This window comes from Dipodomys merriami, unplaced genomic scaffold (assembly GCF_024711535.1).
Source record: "Dipodomys merriami isolate MVZ:Mamm:240054 unplaced genomic scaffold, mDipMer1.0.p SCAF_353, whole genome shotgun sequence".
NCBI lineage: Eukaryota > Metazoa > Chordata > Mammalia > Rodentia > Heteromyidae > Dipodomys > Dipodomys merriami.
The window spans coordinates 1,064,758-1,088,838 of record NW_027205082.1 but is presented as its reverse complement, the minus strand read 5'-3'; the positions used below and the strand labels follow the sequence as shown (position 1 = coordinate 1,088,838).

General features: G+C 40.1%; 1 long non-coding RNA gene across 1 annotated transcript in view; it reads right to left on the bottom strand.

The window, feature by feature from the left end:
- Window positions 1-1,216: 1,216 nt before the first annotated feature.
- Window positions 1,217-24,081, bottom strand: part of LOC138804044 (uncharacterized) — a 95,718-nt gene continuing 72,853 nt past the window's right edge. Inside the window, exon 3 of the long non-coding RNA XR_011365140.1 lies at window positions 1,217-2,534. This is a non-coding gene — a long non-coding RNA (uncharacterized lncRNA). The remainder of the gene's footprint in view (window positions 2,535-24,081) is intronic.

The following is a 24,081-nucleotide window of genomic DNA, read 5'->3' as shown; positions in this document are numbered from 1 at the left end:
AGTCTAAATTTCCTAGTTATGAACATTTCTCCATGCAAACTTAACAACATAGAATGGAGTGTGAAGGTAGAGCCTTTATATATATTAGAGTAACATGCACCTACACTAGTCTGCACTCATGAAACACTGATATATTACAATTGTGTTCATATCAGAAATATACTTTAGCTTAAAGTAAAATGAGATGGACTGTATACTCTCAACCAAAGAGCAATGATCACCCACTGCAATTTTTCTCAGTGGGTAAACCCTCCCATGTATTTTACTGACTTAACTTCTATTTTGTGCTTTACAATTATTGGAGAGGTCACATTATGTCTACATACAATGCTGTAGCAGCCTTAGCTGACTTTCAGTTGTACCTCCATTCTTACGATCATGGTCAGCTCTGTAGCTGTAATCACATATTTAGTGGACATTTGATCTTGTCAAACCCTGATTTAAAATCCAGCTTTCACGTCTCATTGTCACAGTGTTAAAGATATCCCTCCTGTAGATTTATTTTATCTCCTTGTATTCCAGACACTGCCTTAGATGTTAGATTTTAAAGTAGAATTTTTGTACATTTTTATTGTAAAAATACTGTACAGAGGGGTCACAGTTAAATGACCAGGGTAATGAGTACATTTCCTATGGAGCATTGTTGCCTCGTCTTTTGTTTTTTCCCCTACGATCCCTTCCCTCCCACCTCCACAGCTACTCCCTCCCTCCCCCTCACCAGTTTTAAAGTTCATTTTCAATGGAGTGTCTTATACATCTCATTGTTACAAAAGGTCAACCTATATCCCTATTTAAGCAGTTACTTAATATCATCTTATATGGTCATATATCCATAGATTTTGACCTTTTCTGCTTCTCCTAGAAAGAAGTAGAAATTTGACTTTGCATTTGATCTGTTGAGGTATAGTGATGCCTGATGAACTGCATATATATATATATATATATATATATATATATATATATACATATACATATATATAAATAATGTTAATAATGTGATATTTTGACATATATTTGTTTAATTTTACAATTGAGGAAGTAAATACATATCACTTACAAAACTTTTCATGCTGGAAGTGGCACAGTAGCTCATGTGGTAGAGCGCTCGCCTTGAGCAGAAGAGCTGAGGGACAGCGCCCAGGCCCAGAGTTCAAGCCCCACAACCGACAAAAAAAAAAAAAAGAAAAAAAGACTTTTCATGCACTTTCGTATTGTTTTATTTTACAATTGAGGAAGCAAATGTACATCATTTACAAAATTGCTTTCATGTACTTTGTTATTGCTTTGTTGTGAACTTCCTAAATGCCAGGCATGGCAGCACATATTCAAACTCCCATCACTTCTGTGGCTGAGACAAGGCTGGAAAGTTCCAGGCCATCTGGGACTACAGAGAAAAAAGAGAAAAAGAACCTTCCAAAGGTTTTATTACATACTTTTTACACTTAGCCATTATGACCACCATAATGGAACTCCACTTCTTCACTAAGGACTCACAGGATGACTGCTGATGATTGGTATCTTGCCAGGTGCTCATATATGTTTGTGTATCTTCTTTGATAAAGTGTGTTTCCACCGTTTGTATTGAGGAGCTCAGAATATCAGTTCTGTCCACAACTCTGGAACAGCAGAGATGAAGGGATACCTGGCCAATGAACTGAGAAATTACAGAGAGGGAAAGGAAAGAGGGACACCAGGGGACCCAAAGGCTCACCACCAGTTTTTGGTGGTCCTGCTTAACAAACTTTTTATCCAACTTAATATAGGGGTGTGGCTAAAGTTATTTGCACAAACTAGGTCATCAATCTATCTTGTGGTTACAACCACTAACATGAGGTATACTTTGTATAAATAGTGACAATTAACTCTCTTACTGTTAGGGAGCAGAAGGGAGGAATACATATTTTAGCCATAAAATATCTTGTCTCATCTCCAAGATCTTACTATTTTAGTGTCCTAACAGCTGTATCTTAAACACACTTAAGGTAGTAACTTATAGCACTATCTTGCCTTGATGATTTGACTTTTCCAGGGTACATATCTCAGCCTTCTGAGTCTTGTTTAAGATGGCTTTCTAATCTTTTATCTCTTTCCAGATCTCACTGCTCAGCTCTAGAATCCCTCACAAGTAATCTTACAGTTGTATATTTTTGGAAAGGATTTTTTTTTCTAGGATAGGCTTCACTTTTTAAACTCTTAAGATTCCCTTTCTCTCCCTGTTCCTGTATCTTCCCCTTTGTGTGTAGGTTGTGACTGTGTGTGTGGGGTGTAGTAATGAGATTTGACTCCAGCCTTGAACTCTTGGTGTTTACACTCATGCCTGATGCTATACCATGTGAGCCAATGTTCCACTAGGCCTTTGACTGATCAATGGAACATCAATGTCTCATGGATTTGGCTACCCCAGCAACCTGTGAGCCATGGTCCTCCAATCTCAGCCTCCTGGGCATTTAGGAATAGGGATGAGCCACTGGTATCCAGATCTATTGCCAAGTGGTTTTTGGTTTTGTATTGTTGTTGTTGTGTTCATCCAAAATCTGTAAGGAAAACAAATCATTTATCATCAGGACTATTCACATAAAATATGCAGTGTTGAAAGATTAATTATGTTTGTCATCCTGTATGATTTTTATCAGTTTACAGATACAGTATGTAATTTGAATTTTTGAATTCTATTGTTGGAAACAGTTGAGTCACATATATAATTTGATTGTTCTTGATTTGGTTTTATAATGTGTTGTTTCAGAACAGAGTGTATTAAGGCTTAATTTTGCACTACTGAAACAAGACTTTTATGATTATTCAATGTCTTGTAAATTATAAGTTAATCATTTCTTGGCATCATGTGAGTGCCCGGTAGTTTCCTGTAGTCTTTCCAAGTGTTTTAGGACACAATGCCAGACACTTTTCTGAAAACATTTGAATTTACTGTTCTGACAAATATGTAAGATTGTACTTTATAAATCTCCTGGGATTTTCACTGTACTTCTCTGTACTCTCCAGTGATAAATTCATGTGACAGTTATGTTGATTTTCTCCCATGTTACATTCATCATTGCATCTTGGGAACTACTAGAATGCACTCCTGTTCTTCAGTCCATTCACGCCTTGGCCTGTATCCCTCTCACAGCAGAGAGCCATAGATTGGGAATATTGGGAATATTTCCTTTGCTGTCTTTATTTTCTAGCAATATATTAATTGAATTCACTCTCTAAAGTCTAATAATGCCTTGAAAATACTGTATTTCCATGGTTTTTTTCTTGTTATTTGGCTTCAGGGAAGAATTTAGGTCAAGCAGATTGCAAACAAGTCTCAATAAATGTTATTCATTAGATAATGTTAACTTGATGGTCTGACTGCCTGCTTCCTTTTCATTGTTTATTTTTCAATGTAGCCGTTTATTGTAGAAAATATTTCTGTGCCTATTTAATATTAATTCCTACTGTATGCAGTAATTAATTTTATTTCAACATCAACTCACAGTACCCTGTGAGTTTCTTCAGGGTATTTTTTTAGGGTACTTCACATTCTTGGATATCTTTTAACCATCAATGCGTCCAATGATAAAGGCATATTGCTTAAATCACCATTTTGATCACAAAAGGAAACCATACTGCAATCTCACTATATGGCAAGCAATTTTCTGGTTTTAAATTATTTTAGATTAAAATTGCTGTTGCAAGAATGAACATTCTGTGTATAATTTTATTATATTTTCCTAATTATTTAGTGTTAGTATATGTTCCAATATAGAAGTATAAAGTTAAAGAATTACTATTACTTTGTTTAGATTAAAATTTCTAAAATGTTCAGAGGAAAATTTCTATTTATTCACAATTTTAAGTCAATAGAGTGTCCATTATGACTAATGGAGAGAGTTTAAATTTTTGTGTTCCTTAAAGGAGTTGCTGGGTAATCAAATCCAGTGATTCATGTGTCAGTCTACTGTGTGCCTATGAGCCTGACGTGGCCTGTTGTTTTATTCTCACTCAATTAGAATAAAGAAAAATTTCAGTAGGAAGAAATTACTTGGTTAGTTTATCCAATATCTCTCATACATACAGAAATAGAATTAATTCTACACTGGCTGAAAATGGTATTCTTGCATTATTTTTATTAGTAGTTGCTGTTTTTTTATAGCCTCTCCCTTCCCCCTTGAACTCCTGCCTCTATCCTATCCCCTCTCACAAGCTCAACTTGACCCACTTCCATTCAGCCCCTCTTTTGAAACCCTGTCCTGCTACACCTGAAATCCCACCCTCAATTAACCTACACCGTAGTAGCCCTGCTATAAACTTTCAAAGCTCTGTTTGCAACCAGCCTCCTTCCTCAAATCCCTGGTCTGCTACTTGGAAATCCCTCTTCCACTCCATCTACTCTTTTCTCTGCCCCAAAGAAACATATCTCCTCCCTCAATACCCAACTTGTTCTACCCAGAACTTCACTTCCATCCGGCTCCTCCCTTGAATCCCCACCCTTATTCTCTGGATGCCCTGCCCCTACCTAACCTAGTCCCTCCAAACCCACCCTTCCCTTTAAGCCTACCCGCAACCAGCCTTCTCCCTCAAGCTCCTTAGAGGCTCCAGGGAACATTTCTCCCCTTTGCCCTTCCCCCACCCCATAACTAGCCTACTCCTACAGCCCAGACAACCCTTTCAAAGCCCTTCCCTGAACTACACTCCTCCCATGAAGCCCTGTCCTGCTACATCAAAATCCATCCGCCACCCTATATTTGCCCTTGAAGCCCTGCTTTGTTTCACTAGAAGCTACTGGCACAGCCCACCTCATCCTTGGAAAGCCCGAGTACTTCACCAGATACCTCCCTACCTTTCCATCTATTCTCTGTAAGTCCTGCCATTCTCCCCCAATAATCCAACCCTCAGCTGAGCTCCTCATCCAACCCCTAGTTGGGGTTCTCTCTGGAATCCACACTCCACTCCACAGGATACCCTGCATATAATTATCCTAAACCCTTGTAGCCTTACCACCTTCTGAAAGCCCCACCTCCAACTAGCCTCATGGCTCCAAGCCCTGCCCTTCTCCACCAGAAAATCCCACCATCCTTGCTCATTCTGGAAGGCCACATTGTTCCACTGGAAACCATTCCACCAGTTGGCCTCCTTCTGGAAGGCTTACCAGGCTTGACTGGAAGCACCTGTCCATCCCTATCCCCTTCTTTGAAGGTTTGTCTTGCCCTACTGGAAACCCTGCCCACAATAGGCTTACTCCTTAGATATCCTGCCTCCTAACACTGAAGTCCCCACTCAATCTTACTCCATCTCTCCAAGTCTTGGCTGGCCTCACCGAAAACCCCACCCTAACTAGTCCTTTGGATCCTCAACGCCCTGTCCTGACAAGGCTCATTCGTCCATTGCTGCCCCCTCCTGCTCTGCCAGAAATCCTTCCATCTTACCACATGCCAGAAAGTATGGGGTTTTCCACCAGAAATGCTGTCCTTTACTAGCCCACTTCTTCATAACACTGCTTCCCTCTCAGAGCCACACCCCTCAATAAGCTTCTCCCCGTCAGCCCAGCCTTCCTCCACCAGAAAGCCTGCATTCCATCAGCCTCTTCCCTCAAATTTCCCACCCTGCTCTACGGGAAATCCCATTTTACATATCCCATGCAGGCCCACAGCGCTCCACCAGTAACCCCTCCTCTAAGTAAACTCTGTGAGAGCTTGAGGGTCCGGGAAGTCCTGCCCCATGCTGATTCCATCTTCATGCACGCCAGGCCACTTGGGGGAGAGGGGTCAAAGGGTGGCTTGGGGGACAGGCCACCAGATGTAGCAACAGGGGTTTCTGGGCAGGGGATGGAAAGAAGGAGATGCCACAAGAGACACATGAGAAGAGACATGGCTCCTGGACCAGAGCTGTGCCCAGCTCTCCTCAGGCTTGAGGAGAATCTGGGATGGCCCGAGGAAGCTGGATCAAGGAGATATCTGGGAAATCCCAGGCTGTCAGAGAAGGCTGGAGGAAGTCCGGTCAGGCAGGGAGACCTGGGGAAGCCCTAGACAGCTGAGAGGACTGCACAGAGTTGAGAGGCCTGTGAGGAGCAGGGAGGCCTGCAGAGAGCTGAGAGGCCTGTGAAATGCGGAGAGGACTACAGAGAGCCCAGAGGTTTGTGAAGAGGTGGAGAGGCCTGTGGAGAGGTAGAGAGGCTTGCAAAGTGGCCAATGGAGAGTGGAGAGGCAAGGCTTGCAAGGAGGAGGAAAAAGGAAAACAACTTGCCCCCTGGAGGTTGCAGTTGCTCCTAATTCTAGTAACCTAGGGCAGGGTTGCAGACACATTAGTAAAACACCTTTGACATCTTTAACTGTGCTTATGTGTATTTTCTCGCTCACAGGTCATTACATCTCCTCGCTTGCAGCCCCATTCTTCTCTTAGCTGGGCCTGAAAACAATATCTTCCCTGGTAATCCTGCCGTTTTCCTCTGAACATGGCTATCTCTGAACTTCCTTCCTAAAGCCTTGTCCTGTTCCACTGGAAACCCCGCCCTACAAATCCAATACTTCCTACCTCCTCCCAAATGTCTCAAAGCCCTACCCAGACTGGCCTCCACTCTCAAAACCCTGCCCTGCTCTACCACAGAGGCTGTGGCAAAGCAAGCTCCTTCCTGGAAAACTCAAGAGGGGTTGACTGGAAATCCCACACCACCTCAACCACGAAGGTCTTACCTAGTAACTGTTTTATTTCAAATGTGATTTTAAGTTGGTATACAATTCATATTACTCAACACGATAAAACAGTTTTACAAAAAGGAAACATCCAACTGTGATAGCTATTAGATGCCTTAGTCTAGTTTGGGGTTATGGTACCAGACAGATACATATTGTGTGAAGGAATTATCTTATATTGTAAAGCTTTCTTTGCAGGTATTATTAATGTTTCATAAGTGATCATTTTATTTCTAGAAAATTTATGCACATTTGTGCCCATTAACTTTAAGAATATTAGTTATTTTGGTTGAGGAAAGAGTATTAGAGTGCAAAATCTGACTTTCACCTCATCTGTTTAATGAATAATTTCAGAGTTCCATTCCATACTATGTACTGGAGTTTTAATAACAGAAGTTCTCTAAATACCAGAATGAACTTTCAGATTCTTCCTTCCACTAAGGTTCCCTTTGGGAAAAAATGAATTGGGATTATACAGCTAAAATGTTAGAAATAAAAAAGTATTATTATATAATTATATAGTTATATAATTATAACAGGTGAAGAACCACCCAATGTGTCTTTCATTTTCTAACAAAAGGAACTTAAGGATATTTAACTATAGACCTTCTGAAGGCTAAAATACAAAAATATAAGATATGCCCTGTGTATTTCTGAAAACAAAACCAAAACAAGGAAAGACAATAATGAAGCAGAAGGGAATTAGGAACGTTGTGTGTGTGTTATATAACTGGAGACTGTAAGAAATACAATGAATCAGGTAAAAATACCTTTGGTCAGAATGTCTGTTTCATTGTAAATCTTACTTTTGTTAACCTCTGACTGAATATTTGTTTCAGCAGTGATATGCCCAGGAGCTGTGTGGTTAGGCAGTTTCATCATTGCAAGATCATCAGAATGCTGGTCTCCCACACACTTTACCATACCTCCTAGATATGCAATCCTGTTGGTCCAACACTTTAAGCCAGTCCTGTGTTTTATCAAAGTATGTATGTTATTGGTTTATTTAGGCTTTATTTTTGTTTATTTAGATGTCCTCTGGTCCAGGAGGAGGCATCAATAACAGTTTGTTAGTGGTGAACACATGTATGTATCCTTGGCTGAAATCTGCTCTTGTTTTATCTAGGCTGCTCCTAGAAATAAATAATGACAATTATATCTAACATGGTACAGTGTCACTATTAACGTCTATCACATGTTGACTATATGTTTTTTATATTTCTTTTTACCACTCTCTCTCTCTTTCTCCCTTCTTCCTTCTTTCTTCCCTCCTTCCTTATCTCCTTTACTTCCTTCCTTCTTTTTTCTTTCTTTCTTTCTTCCTTCCTTCTTTCCTTCCTTATCTCCTTCACTTCTTTCCTTCTTTTTTCTTTCTTTCTTTCTTTCTTTCTTTCTTTCTTTCTTTCTTTCTTTCTTTCTTTCTTTCTTTCTTTCTTCCTTTCTCTTTTAATTTTAATTTAGATACGTTGTTTGTTAGACAGATATTCTACAAATAAGGACACATCAACAATCTTTTTTATTTACTGACTTTGCTCATACATTATCAGTTTTGTTGATGGCAAAACAGAGACTAGGCTAAGCTCATTCTTACCTTGGTCTGCCAATTAGCTGGGATCACAGAATGCATTTCAACCTGCCTGGCTTTAGGGAGATATGGAAATCTTATTACCTCCCTTCCCAGACTGATTCTGAATTGTGATCCTCTCAAATTCTACTTCTTCAGTTAACTATGTGACCTTCAATAGCCTGCCCTCTCTATAGGTGATCCAAATGAATGGTTAAAGGCAATAATAGTCTCTTTGTGCCAGTCTTGGGGGTTGAACTCTGGGTCTAGTCAATGTCTCTAGGATCTTTTGGCTTGACACTTGATCCACAGTGACACTTCAGGTGTTTTTCTGTGATTAATTTTGGAGATAAGAGTCACACAGTCTTTCCTGCCCTTGCAGGCTTTGAACAATGATCCTGGGGTCTCTGCACCCTAAGTAACTCGGATTACAGGGGCAAACCACAGTTGCATGCCTGCAATTTGAGTTTAATCACTGGCATAAATATTAAATGTAGGGTAAGATTGAAAATATAATTACAATAGTCAAATATTTTAGAAAGTAATTTTGTTTCTCATTAGTAGCTCATCTTTACCAGAACTAAGGGATTATTTTTCTGTTTGTCATCTTGTATGTCATTTGGAAAATTAAACTTCATGTCTTCAAAGTGGGATAAAGGATTATGAATGGCCTTATGTACCAGCTCACATCTATGATCACTATCAGAAATCAGAGATCAAGAGTATCACACTTTGGACATAATCTGGACAAAAGTTTACAAGTCCCAATCTGCACAAATAAGTGAAGCATGGTGACTCATGCCATTAATCTCAGCAACACAAGAGACATAGGTAGGAGTATCATGGTCCATGCATTGTCCACACAATAAAGAGATTTTAAGATAACCTAAAAGCACAAAAGGCAAGAGGTACCAAAAGATTAGAGTTATAAACAATAAATACATGTAAAATTAAATGCATATTTAAAATCATTAATTTTAATTGGAAATTTGATTTCATACCTATTTCTCCACCATTTTTGTTATTTATGGGCCTGAATTCTAGGCCTAGGTGCTGTCCCTCAGCCCTTCAGCTCAAAGCACCTGCTCTACCACTCGAGCCACAGCGCCATTTTCTTTTTTTTTTCTGCTAATGTGCTGCTAAGGAATCGAACCCAGGGCTTCATGAATGCAAGGCAAGTACTCCACCACTGAACCACCTTCCCAGACCCTATTTCTACACCTTTTATGTCTTCATTAGTTTGCCTTTCTGCTCTTGATTTCACTTCCACATATGATTACTCGATTCCTGGTGTTTATTTTATTGGACTATAAGTTAGTTTTCCTAATAAATTATATAATTTAATTTCTAATATGAATCTATCATATTTCACTCCTTACAATTATGTGCACCAAGTTTACCCAATTGTCTATTGTATATTTATAGATTAATTCTGTCTTCCTCAGGTGAGAGAAAACACACATTCTTACTTTCTTTTGGCTTAACTTAATCTAGTTTTCACCAGGTCTTACCATTTCTTAAAATGATGCAATATCATCCTTTCTAATAGATAAGTAAAATTCCATTTTGTATATATTCCACCTTATCCTGGTTTATTTTTCAACTGAGTGAAAATGTCTAAATGTCATTTCTTGTATTTGGTGTGATCCATCTCTCAATGTAGCATTTAAATTTGCATAACTTTTGTCTTTTTGTGTTTCCATGTGTTTAATGTTTTGCTTTTTATTCTTTATGCCATTTCTGGCATTTGCGTTAAGGGACTTGCACTCTCCTTTGACATTTTGCACTCAAAGCTGGCATTCTACTACTTGAGCCAAAGTTCCGTTTCTGGATTATTGCTGGTTAATTGGAGATGAGAGTCTTATGAACTTTCTGTCCAGCCTTGCTTCACACATCAGTTCTCAGATATGCATTCAGAATATCTAGGATTATACACAAATGTCAGCCTAACCAGGGAGATTCTCTGTGTTTTACGTTATTCCTGTTATCTTACTGATATTAAGTAAATGGCAGCAACTTGTTATTATTTCCTTAATATTGTGCATGCAAACTATTCTATAACAAAAACTGCCTTTATTCATTCCTTGGCCTGATGCCTTACATTTTTATATATGTCATTATATAAACCATTAGTTCAATATGATACATAAATCTGCTTTTTTTTCTGTCAGTTGTGGGGCTCTCTCATGGACTTTCCTGCTTGGACTGGCTTTGAATTGCGGTCCTCAAATCACAGCCTCCAACGATTATAGGTGTAAGCCACCAGTGCCTGGCTTAGAAGGACTTCTTTTTTTTTTTTTTTTACTCTCATTTTGATTTCTTTTTTTTTTTAATTTAATTTTATTTTATTTGAGAACATACTGTACAGAGGGGTTACAATTACATGGGCAGGATAATGCATACATTTCTTACCAAGCATTGCAGCCTCCTCCTTTGTTTACCCTTCACCTCCCTTCCCAGCCACCCCCCTCCCCCCCACACAATCATACCCCCCTCCCTCCCCCACACCGACATTGTAAAGCTGGTTTTGACATGACATTTTGTACTTCTCATTGTTGCAACAGGTCCACCTGAATCCTTAAACGACTTGTTTGTCCCCATCTCCTCCACATGTTATACTGACATCAAATAAAGTGAAAGCGGGGGTTACACTGTGGGGGAGGGACATACAAAGCAACAAAGAAATAATCTTATAAATGCGTTAGAAACACATGCATGAAAGAAACGAAAACATTAAAATACATATTTAAGGGTTCATTTTCCTAACATCACATTATCTGACCTTTTCCGCTTGACTCATACCCTATACTAGATATTGCAAATAAGGGAAACCATGGGACCTATGTTTCTTTGGGCCTGGCTTACTTCACTTAATATAATTTTTTCCAAACCTTTCCATTTCCTAACAAATGGGGAAATGTCATTCCTTCTGATGGAGGCATAGAATTCCATTGTGTATATATACCACATTTTCTTGATCCATTCATCTACTGAGGGGCATCTGGGTTGGTTCCATATCTTAGCTATGGTAAATAATGCTGCAATAAACATAGTTGTGCTGGTAGCATTTTTCGCAGCCCCCAAGAAGGTGGATAACATGGCAGGAACTCCCAAATACCTCTCAGTCCTATCTCTTAAGGTTAACGGACTGAACTCTCCAATTAAGTGACATAGACTGCCTAGTTGGATTAAAAAACAAGACCCTTCTATCTGCTGCCTGCAGGAGTCACATCTTGCCCGTAAAAACAAACACATTTTCAATGTTAAAGGCTGGAACAAATCTACCAAGCAAATGGCCCTCATAAACAGGCGGGAGTTGCAATCCTAATATCAGATAAAATAGACTTCAAATTAAAATTCGTGAGAAGAGATAAAGAAGGTCAAAATAGCTTTCAAAGGACATGACCCTGTGCTCATTTCCAATCTGTATTGTATAAGCTTTTTTGTCACAAGTCACAGTTTAATCTCCAGCTTTATGACTTGCTTACAAACAAATTATGAGAAAATTTTAAACAAATGCATAAGTAAAGTTGGCCAGGCGCTAGTGGCTCACTCCTGTAATCCTAGCTACTGAGGAGGTGGAGATCTGAGGACCGTGGTTCAAAGCCAGCCCAGGCAGGAAAGGCCATGAGACATTTATCTCCAATAAACCACCAGAAAATTGGAAGTGGCACGGTGGCTCAAGTGGTAGAGCACTAGCCTTTAGATGAAGAGTGGAGGGACAGTGCCCAGGCCCAGAGTTCCAGCCCCATGACAGACAAAAAAGAAAGAGGAGGAGGGCTGGGAAGGTAGCTCAGTGGTAGAGTGGTATCCTTGCATGTATGAGGCCCTGGTTTCAATTTCTCTGCACCACATAAGCAGAAAAAGCCAGAAGTGGCACTGTGCCTCAAGTGGTAGGGTGCTAGCCTTGAGTTGAAGAGCTGAGGGACAGCACCCAGGCCCAGAGTTCAGGCCCCATGAGCGCCAAAAAAAAAAAAGTAGATAGTTGTCTCACCCCCAAGTTTACTCATTACTTACCTTCAATGATAATAAGCTTATCTTGTTTCATTTATAATATACCTCACCTACTCTTCTCCCTCCTTCCCAGTATTATTTTAGAGAAAGTATATGACCATTTTATTCATTAATACTTCAAAATATAGATGTAAAACAATATTACCAAGTGTTGTTTCTCCAGTTTTTTTTATTGCTCAGTTTTTAGATACTGTCATGTTACTCAGACTAAGTAGTGGAGTAGAAGGGTGCTTTAAGTATTTACAAGTACTCTGTTAGCAAATGGAATATTGTCCCAATTCTTTGCATTCACCAGGTAGCTGATTGACTAATTTTTACTTCATCCTACACAAAAAAGTAGAGGGCATATGGCTTCTTGAATAACACTAGTGACTATCAATAGAACAACCCTGTGTCATTTGTTTTTATCATCCCTTCAGAAAGCTATGGTGAAGGTTTTTGTTTTCCTTCTTATTCTAATGAATTGAACTTCACTAATATTTTACCTGACTAAGCCATTCTTTGTCCAGCATCCTTATGTTCATGTGACCCACGCCCCTGTCTCCCTTACTGTCTCTGTCATGTTGGGTCTTCTTTTTTTTTTTTTGTCTTTGGTTGGTCGTGGGTCCTGAACTCTGGGCCTGCGCACTGTCCCTCAGCTCTTCAGCTCAAGGCTAGCGCTCTACCACTTGAGCCACACCCATTTCTGGCTTTTTCTGTGTATTGGTGATGAGGAATTGAACCCATGGCCTCATGCATACAAGGGAAGCACTCTACTACCACTTAGCCACCTTCCCAGCCTTCCTGTTGGGTCTTCTTGAACCCTCCGTCAAATGCCTTGCACAGCATTAACTATTTGGTACATTTATTTTAAAACAGTAAGTTTCTTCAAAATTAACTCCATAACCCTGTCTGGAGGCCTGAATCCTATGTTTGTAAGCATAGTCTGTAAATCTACATTATAAAGGGAAATCTTTAACATTGTTTAAGCAACAGAAATCTCACAAAAAAATTCTCTATCCCTGCCTTTGTCTCTTCATCTGATAGTGCATATCTTTTAGAAGTCAGCTTCTTCAACTATTGGGTCAAACCTTCCAGAAGGAAAACTTGCAGATATTACTTTTGGGCATAATCTAAACTAATCTGCCAGTTTTGTTTAAGTAGTAGGTTCTTCCCTCTCCTGATACTGGACAAGGGTTTAGTTCACTGCCACAAAGTGGTCTGCTGAATCTGCTCTTCTCATACTTGGGACAAGTATGTGATGTTATTTCATGGTACCATATGTCTGTGGAGTGTCATGAAGTAAATTTTCTAAATGTCCTTTTCCTGGCTTTCTAGAAGAATATCACTGAGAAAGATCATAAGCAGTCCCTGCAGCTCACATTCCATTCACTGTTCACATATTTTAGGTAAGTTTGATTCTCCTCGATTATTGAATAATTCTAACCTCTGTAGTTATTTTTCTTTAATTAGTCCTTCCTTCTGTGCTTTTGGAGTAGTGCTTCTTCTACCCAGAATTTAGAGAGTTTCTCGAGTTCCTACTAGGCATGAGAATGACTAAAATAGTGATAGACTGATACTCTTCTCAAGACCTTAATCCAAGGCCCTTATAAGACAAGGTAGTATTGAACCCAGTGAAAACTTCTTCAGACCTTCAGTCTCTAATTAAATATCAAAGACAAAAACTAAAACCAAAAAAGTTTGGGGTCCTCAGTCTTCAATTACAACAACTGAAAATGCAGAGTAGTAATGTGTAGAAAGAAACATTCCAGGAAGAGAGTATATGGAGACTTACAGTCCCATCAGAAAAGCAGATGGGACTGTAGAGTTCCTTAATGGAGGCACAGACTCTTGAAAGAGGGAGGGAACTGAGCATCTGCTTACAAGTTGGACTATCTGGTCTGGATGACAGATTTAGGGCTATTTGTATAAAATGCTTTCAGAATCAGTTAACGAAGATGATGATAGGTCCTGGAGGTGTTGCATGAAGAACATTTGAAGATACAGGGATTGTTAGCCTGGATTGTTGAGTTACCAGTCATGATATCAGATATATTGAACACTGATATCAAGGTAATTTATGTGCCTGTGCTTTTGGAAGGATATATGGACAGACAGTGGCATAGTCCTAGTTGTAACTACGATTTGTCTTCCTGACCCAGACCCCTCTATTTCATAGAACTGATGCTGACACCTCTCTGTGTTCTTTATTTGAACCTGACCAGGAAAAGCCTCTTCCTACAAACAGGTGTGAGTTTGTGTCCTTTCAGTGATAAAGATCCAGGTGGCCTTATACTTATACCTGAGAAAAGTGACCTTGCTGGCATGAACATTGGTGAAGTCCTAGCTGTCATGAATACCCTCCTTTGTGTGGCTGCTCGAGAGGTACATCCTGTTTTCTTCTCCATTCTTTACCTCATGCTTCTTTAAGAGTATTTGATAAGACATTTATTGTAGGGGTTTTTTGGAGGGTGGGTGGGATTGATGGTACTGAGTTTGAAATCACTGCCTCATTCCTGCTAAGCAAGTGCTCTACCACCTGAGCTGTGCCTCCTAGCCCTTTTTACTCCTGTCATTTTGCGGATAGTGTCTCAGTTTTTGCATGGTCTGGCCTGAGATCCTCCTGGTGCTGGTCTCCAAAGTAACTATAGTGGCAAGAGGTACACCCCAAGCTATCCTTTAAGGTAAGATGTAGTGAACTTTTTTCTGAGTGTTCCTTGAACTACAGCTGCGATTATAGCATGATCTACCATACCTGGCTACAGTCTTAACTTTTTTAGTATTGTTTTTGCCATCACATCAGTTTTCTCTCATATGTCTAGACTATTCTGCCCATCTCTGTGTCCTCCTTAAAATTCTCACTACAAGATCATTGATATGTGCTGTCTTTCCAGTTCACCATATCATTCTGATCTCCATTTTTATTTCTGCCATTTTCTATAATTTCTCTTTCTCTTGTAGCACATCTAAATCCTGCATATTCTTCAATCTCTAAAAACTTCTTCAAGCTCTTACCATTCTCAGTCAAAGCCACTGGGTGAAAACTTCAGGGTTCTCACAAGTTGATAGAAACAGGAGCTCAACATGCTGGAACAAAACTGAAACCTGGCTCTTCAACTGGGCCATTCAACTCTGAAATCTCACTGACTGTCCAAGAGAGTTTCCCATAATCCCTTACCACTGGGACATCAAGTACTTGACCTTTCTTCCCTTTCTCTCATCTGTGATACAGAGGACATTGCATATACAATTAAACTTTCTAGGCCAGAGATTATTGCAGTCACTGAATTATCTTCTTGTAAAAGCAAGCATTTATGGTTATAGGGAGGGAGATAGAGTTACATTAGGAGAAAAAAAAGTAAAAATGGTCTAAATTACACCAAGTCTGAGCTTTTTGCTCATGTCTGTTAGCTCAACAATGCCTACCCAATGCCTGTTGTGTTTGAGGCCCCACGTTAGATACAGAGGATACAATGATAGAGGAACCCAAACAAATGTGTGATTACATAGTTTTGTACATAATTCAGGCTGTCAAAGGATGAGCACAGGTCTAGGGAGAGGGAATGCAACTAGGGAAAAGCATTTTGGAAAAGAATTGCTGAGCTCAGGGAAGGACTTTGAATAGGCTTAAACAAGCAAAGAGGAAGTTAGAGACATTTCAAATGGAGGGAGGTACACCTACAATGGGCCTGTGATAAATGGGAAGGAACAAGTTACTAAAAAGGGGATGATAATGGGTAGATTCTGAACACGAGGTATTCATGGTTTTATTGGCCTTAAGGTGGTAAGACCTAGTTGCACTCTCAAGATAGAAATTGTGGCTAAATTGAGCTGCAGAGTTGAGGGATAGCGCCCAGGCCGAGAGTTCAAGCCCCACAACCAGACCCAAAAAAAAGAAAGAAAGAAATTGTGGCTAAAGATTTGTAACCAGTAACGAACAGGAAGTCATGATTGGGGACTGCCTCACATCAGTCATGGGCATCTTGAGCAAATCTACAAGGAAGGTAACCAGGACAGTAGGAAGGAGTATCAGGAAGAAATTCTGGCAGAGAAAGGGAAAGAACTTAAAGAGGGCCAGAGTTTGCAGAGCCTGAGTTTCAGTGGAGGGGCTTTGCTCTCCAAGTGGTAACTGGGGAGTGATCCAATAGAGACAGTAGAATGGGACTGAAGGAAAAGCAAAGCCACAGCATGAAGGGACTATTTCAAAATGTGGTTCACATACAAAAGAATAGATATGGAGGGACAATAAGTGAAAACAACTCTCTGTAGTATCATTCTTCAGTGTGTGTTCACAGGTTCCTTGTTTTCCTTTCTAGTTATCCCTGTACAATGTGTTGGTTATTGCTTGTTTTTTTTTTTCACCTTGATAGCATACAATCTTCTGTGAAATATTTGATTTGTTTAACAATGTTTTGGAGTTTCATTCATGTGTTGTCACTTGTATTCACTGGTGTACCACAATAGTCTCTTTATGGCATACCATAATTATCTGCTTAACTTGGAGAGGCATATGGGTTGATTCTAGTTTAGAGGAATTAATTAATTACAGACAGTGCTAATATTAGCATATTTCATAGTTTTTTGTTTTGTTTTGTTTTGTTGGTTGTGGGGCTTGAACTCTGGGCTTGGGTGCTGTCCCTCAGCTCTTCAACTCAAGGCTAGCACTCTAACATGTGAGCCACAGTGCCACTTCTGGTTTTCTGGTGGTTTATTGGAGATAAGAGTCTCACAGCCTTTCCTGCCTGGGCTGGCTTTGAACCACAATTCTCAGATCTCAGCCTCCTGAGTAGGTAGGGTTATAGGTGTAAGCCACCAGCATTTGGCACTTCATAGTTCTTCTTCTTCTTCTTTTTCTTTTTTGTTGGTCGTGGGGCTTGAACTCTGGGCTTGGGCACTTTCCCTGTGATCTTCAGCTCAAGGGGAGCACTACCACTGGAGCCACAGTGCCATTGCCGCGGACCGGGTTCTGTCGGGACGACGGAGGATACCTAGGGGAGGAACCTGGAATAGGATGGGGAGATGGCAAACAGACATCTCACACACATTAGGAGTGGATGCTGAGTGCTGAGTGCGATTTAATGCAGAGGATAACAAACTTTTATAGCAAAAAGTCTCCAAAAGAAAGGGCAAAAGGTTACATAATCTTGCTGCAGGGCTTCATTCTTGGGCAGTCACCAGCTGGTTGCCTGAAAGGGCAAAAGGTTACACAACCTTGCTGCAGGGCTTCATCCTTGGGTGGTCACCAACTGGTCGCCTGATAGGCACTTGTTTCCGGCTTTACCTCTATTTTTAAGAAATACAATGGGTTTCGATGATTGTCACCAATTAACCACTACTTTTTTCTATAGAGGCCTTAACTGTCCCATTAAGATCTTTCCTGTTTCTTCTTTAATAGTAAACACCAAGGAGACTTAGATTTGGCAAGTCTCTTAGTAAATGAGGAAGTTCTTTCTCCTAAGTAGTTATCTCAGCAATTGCCATACATTCTTTCTGTTCTAGCTGAGCCTACAGCTTCTTGTAAATTTCTTACAATTCCTTCTGCTGAAGTGACTTTGTGAAACCCCCAATACTTTTATATTTGCTTATGGCTCGTCTACTAGCTTCCATAAGAGGGGTTTCAGGGTAGCACTTAACTCTGGTGAGTTAGTCATATTTTTAAGACACTCATCAGATATTGGAGTCGTCAAACACTCTTAAGAGCTTTGAATAAGGGAAAGTTGACAATGAGTAAGTACAATGAGCAGTAGAAACAGTAAAAGATTAATAGGCACTCGTATGAGGAAAAGATAGGCAGAAACACATATTTTCCAGGGGTTTTGCCAGCCTTTTCCCAGGAGTAGGCCTCTTAGAAGCCCTATTCTCCGAGGTAGACTTCGGTGAAGTCACAAAACTTGGAGATAGGTTTCTGTAAAGCCCCATTCTCTGAGGTAGACTTCGGTGAAGTCCCAAAACTCAGAGATAGGTCTCGAGGCCCCTATCATGGTCTGATAGATGATTTCCCATGCTAAGCAGACTCTACTGGGGTAGGCGTGGCATGCCACTTCTGGTTTTCTGGTGATTTATTGGAGATAAGAGTCTAACGACTTTTCTGCCCAGGCTGGCTTTGAATTGCGATCTTCAGATCTCAGCCTCCTCAGTATCTAGGATTATAGGCCTGAGCCACTGATGCCCGGCTACTTATAATTCTTCTTCTTCTTCTTCTTTATTTTTTTTGTATGTCGTTCATAGGGCCTGAACTCTGGGTCTGGGTGCTGTCCTTCAGCTCTTCAGCTGTAGACTAGCACTCTACCACTTGAGTCTCAGCACTACTTCCAGATTTTTCTGCTTATGTGGTGCTGAGGAATCGAACTGAGGGCCTCAAGCATGCAAGGCAAACACTCTACCACTGATCCACCTTCCCAGTTCCAACTTCATAATTCTTATGTGACAGACCCTATGGAGGTTAGATGCCCCTTCAGAGAAAGTCCAAAGAACAAAGATGACAAAGAGTTACAAAAAGATCATGAATTATTTTCAAGTAGGTTTTTAAAATAAAATAAAAAAGTGAGAAAATCCCATCTTCCCTTCCAACATATAGGCACAATTTTTTTTTCAGGTACACAAAAAATCAGACACAAATTGAATGGGCATTTCTAAAGTTTGGGCTCATTAGTATACAGGTTCATCTTCAACAGACATCTCTAAGCATTTTCAATGGTAGGAAGATTACAAGCTACTTGGCTACTTCTTTCATTTAGAAATTATAAATTCTGTAGTCATTTAGTCAATTCTCCTAACTTAAAATATTATGTTTTCTAAAAACATCCTCCTTATAGAGAGATTCCACACAGTGGTCCAATTTCAATCCTTTGTAAATTACGCTTTTAAAAATTAAAGGTTGGGCTGGGAATGTGGCTTTGTGCTAGAGTGCTTGCCTAGCATCCAGGAAGCCTGCCATTTGATTCCTCATTACCACATATATAGAAAAATCCAGAAATGGTGGTGTGGCTCAAGTGGTAGAGTGCTAGCCATGAGCAAAAGAAGCTGTGGGACAGTGCCCAGGTCCTGAGTTCAAGCCCCAGGACTGGCAAAAGTAAAAAATTTTTAAAAAATTAAAGGTTTCACCAGGTGCTAGATTACAGCTAATCAGATAGCTGAGATCCAAGCCAGTCTGGGCAGGAAAGAATATAATAATTTTTTTTTTTGGATCCGGTCATGGGGCCTGAACTCTGGGCCTGGGTGCTGTCCCTCAGCTCTTCAACTGAAGACTAGCGCTCTACCACTTGAGCCACAGTGCCACTCCCGGCTTTTTCCTTTTTGCTTATGTGGTACTGAGGAATTGAACCCAGGGACTCATGCATGCAAGGCAAGCGCTCTACCACTGAGCCACCTTCACAGCCCAGAATATAATAATTTTTTTTATCTCCAATTAACCACATCTTTTCCCCCCACTCCCCAGAAACGCCAGAATTGGAGATGTGGTTCAAGTAATAGAGCAGTAGTAGCCTCAAGCAAAAAAGCTGAGGGACAGCACTCAGGTCTTTAGCTCATGCTCCAGAACTGCCACCAAAAGAACAAATAAATGCTTCTGTTCTTTTTAGTGATATATATTTACCATTTAAAAACAATATGTAGCTCCTAGTTCTTCAAGTACCTTGACACTGGTCTTTAGCCTGAAATTAGACATGCTTTTCCAAAAATGAAGAGCTAACATTTAGTGAGATCACTGCCCCCAGTCACACAATATCAGTGATATCACAAGCAATGCTGTTTTTGTTGTTGTTATTGTTGTTTAAACCTAATAAAGAGGTCACATGACTATAGCATAACAATTTTTGATGTTTGAATTTATATTTTCATTTTCAAATGAATTGCTCGAAAATGTGATTTTCCTATTGTCCTTCAATGATGGATTATCTTTATTTTTTCCATATTTTATTATCAATTTATGGTACATGGTAGATTTATTTTGACATGTCCATATACTCATACAATGTGGGGGCTGGGAAGGTGGCTCAGTGGTAGAGTGCTTGCGTTGCATGCATGAGGCCCTGGATTTGATTCCTCAGCACCACATAAGCAGAAAAAGCCAGATGTGGCGTTGTGGCACAAGAAGTAGAGAGCTAGCCTTGAGCTGAAGAGCTGAGGAACAGCGCCCAGGCCCAGAGTGCAGGCCCTATGACTGACAAAAACAAAACAAAATAAAACTCATGCAATGTACCTTGATCAAACTCACACCTTCTTTTCAACTCTCCCTCAACTCTGCTAGCGAGAGATTTGATTGAAGACTCAGGAGAAGGGCCCAGAGACAGAAGATTCATTACAAGAAAGAGATGAACAATAGGGTGGGCGTCTTGGGGTGCAGAAGATGTCTTGTGGAGCAAAAAGAATATTTATAGGTTCCACAAAACTGCAGAGCAATAGGGAAGTTTTCCTAACACCATTTTTCTTGGTTCAATTCTGGATTGAAAGCTCTTTCATAACTTTGCCCCATACACATAGTATTTTTTTGTTTTTGCTTTGCCAGTGACCGCTGCTTCTATAGAGATATTTCCTGCCCAAGTTCGGGGAACACCTTATTTGGACATTTCCTGTTTGTCTGTTTCTTTGTAGTGTGAGCTGATGATGCTCAGTGAGGCACCAGGGGAAGTTGGCTCTGTGCTCTTTTTTCTGTTCTGATCTGTGCAAAGTAGCCTGTTCTCCTGGTGCTATCTGCAACTGAAGAGCAAAGATCTGGAGCCAAAGATCTTACTGTGGACCTTATAGAAAAATGTGAGTATCAATACACAATCCATGAAAACAGATAATTATAACTCATGCATCAAGGATGTATATGGCTTATTTCAGTTCAGATCTATAGTTATTTCTGCTTTTGTTTTTTTTATTTGGAAGGTTTTGTTTTGTTGAGACCATATCTCACTATGTAGCTGATGAATGTCCTGAACTTGTGACTCTCTTGCCTCAGCCTCTCAAGTGCTGAAATTACAAGCCTGTGTCACCACCTTGTTCAGCTTATTTTTGTCTTTTTTTGTGCCATTTCTGGGTCTTGAACCTAGGGCCTGATTGCTGAGCTTTATTACCTAAGGCTAGTGCTCTACTTGAGCCACAGCACCCCTTCCAGGTCTTTTGCTGGTTAATTGGAGATGAGAGTCAAGTTGGCATAGAACCCCAGTCCTCATATCTCAGTCTCCTGAGTATCTAGGATTACATGCATTAGTCACCAGTGCCTAGCCTTCTTTTCTTTTTTCTTTTTTTGCGGGGGGAAGGAGGTGCCAGTACTTGAACTTAGGGCCTAGGCACTTTCCCTTAGCTTTTTTGCTCAAGATGAGGACTCTGACACTTGACACAGTTCCACTTCTGGCTTTTTGCTTGTTAGCTAGAGATAGAGTCTCATGGACTTTCCTGCCTGGGCTGCCTTCAAACTTTGATCCTCAGATCTTAGCCTGCTGAGTAGCTAGGATTACAGTTATGAGCCATTAGCACTAGTGTTTTTATTTAGAATTTGGTCATTCTACTGCCTAGTCATTCTCTTTGCAATCATACAGCACTCTTAAATGATATTATTCCATGTCACGGGAGTCTTCCATCTCTGTTAATCATCACCCAGAAAAGAAAGTATTGAGCCTTTAAAATCTATGACTTTTATAAGTCACTGAAAATATTGATACTTGTTTCCTGTAAATCGACCGAAAATTGTATGAAATCCAACAGATGGTGAGAAATTGACTGTTCACTTCTGCCAAATTTGGTCTCAGCAATTATGACAAAATGCTTAGAGTTCTGGATCAGGCCACTTAGGCCTTGGCTTTAGATCAGAACCCTTGATTCATGGACACATTGTAAACTAAAGGAAAGGGAAGGGTAAGAGCTGACTCATTTGGTCATTTTTTCTTATTTTTCCCTTTTCCTTCCCCCCTCCCTTTTCTTTTCCCCTTTTCCTTTTCCCTTCCCCTCTCCCTTTCTCTTTCACTCCTTCACAGTACTGGTATTTGAATTCAGGGCTTTGTGTTTGCTAAGCATGTATAAGTCAGCCACACCCCTTTTTTTACTTAACTTATTTTTCAAATAGAGTATTACACTTATGTCTGTGCCAGCTTGGACGGCAATTTTCCTATTTGTACTTCCCAAATATCTGGAACTACAAATATATAATCATATGTTCAGATTTTTATTGGTTGAAATGTGGTTGCTCAAGATGAGTTCTCTGAAACTTCTTGTCTAGGCTGACCTTAAACTGGAGTCCTCCCAAGTAGCTAGGACTACAGGCAGCACCACTTCTTTTTAGATAAGTTTTCACTGTGTAGCCCATACTGGCCTTGAACTTGCTGTCTACCCAGACTGCGCTTGAATTCTCAGTTCTTCCTCAGCCTTCTGTGTGCTGGGATCAGATATAACTTAGAGTGATATCTCCACTTCATTGAAAAGCAACACAAAAAATCACCTTAAACTTAACTATCACTCATACCAACTACTGAAGTTTTCACTGCTTTTCCCTTTCAGAGGTAATTAGATTGACATTGTTCATTAGGATGATGCTTAATGTTCTTGTGATCTGCTGTTCCCTTCTCCCTGTTTTGGTAGTCAGCTTCTATAGCCCTCCCTAGCTTTGCCCTTGGTAATAATGTAGTAAATGATGTTTTTACCATATAAAATATTAACTACTTTATGTTTTGATAGATATGTAACAGTTTCTGGTAAGCATGAGAGTGATTTTGGAATCCCTTTTGTCACAGTATAGTGGAAAAAACATAGTAGAAAAACTGTGTAAGGCTGGGAAGGTGGCTCAGTGGTAGAGCACTTGCTTGCATGCATGAGGCCATGGGTTCGATTACTCAGCACCACATAAGCAAAAAGAAAAAAATAGCCAGAAGTGGCGCTGTGTCTCAAGTGGTAAAGTGCTAGCCTTGAGCTGAAGAGCTGAGGGACAGAGCCCAGGCCCAGAGTTCAGGCCCCACGACCAGACTCCCCCCCCCCAAAAAAAAAAGAAAAACTGTGTAATTCAGTGTTTTCCATGGCAGCTCATGAACTGGTAAGGAGAAGTGGCTATTTTCAATAACCAGGAGGGGGCTGGTGGAAATACCAGCATGTGCAGTGAATACTGAGTACTTCCTTCATCTTCCTTTAGGTCATCTTTCTCCTAGACTTCTGTTCTTTGGACATTTCACAATGTACTCTCTTGAGAGAGTTCAGTACCTTAACAGAGCTGTTGAAGAAGCTCTACAATGACCCTGAAGGAGGACTGAGCAAGGTAACTTCAGTTGGCCCTGAACCTATTTTGCTTCCTCTCTTCAGAGAGATATGACTCTACCATATAAAACCTACTGGACTACAGATATATACAAATAAGTTGCCTCTAGAAGCTTTATTGGTATTTTTGCCAACAGGGATAGTAAATATCATCTTGATTTGTCATTAGCACAAGAAAGGAGGCCAAAAAGCTGTATATCCAATCATTTTATCCAATCATTTATCCAATCATTTTAGGTTATATTAAGTTACATAAAATCTATGTAAATAAAGACTGTAACTTTTGTCTAGCCAGGTGCTTGTAGCTCATACCTGTAATACTAACTACTCAGGAGTTGAGATCTGAGGATCTCAATTTGAAGCCAGTGCAGGCAGGAAAGCCTGTGAGATTCTTATTTCCAAATAACCAGTTGGGGGGGAGGGGGGCTAATGAGGAGGGGTAGGCTTGAGCTGTGGCTCAAGTGGTGGAGTGCTAGTCTTGAATGAAAAAGCTCAGGGAGAGCACCAAGACCCTGAGTTCAAGCCCCATGACAGGCACACACACACAAAAAATGAAGTCTAAAAGAGAAAATGTACATGGAAAGACAAATAAGAAGGTTTAGTATTTAAAAGAATTATCTCCCA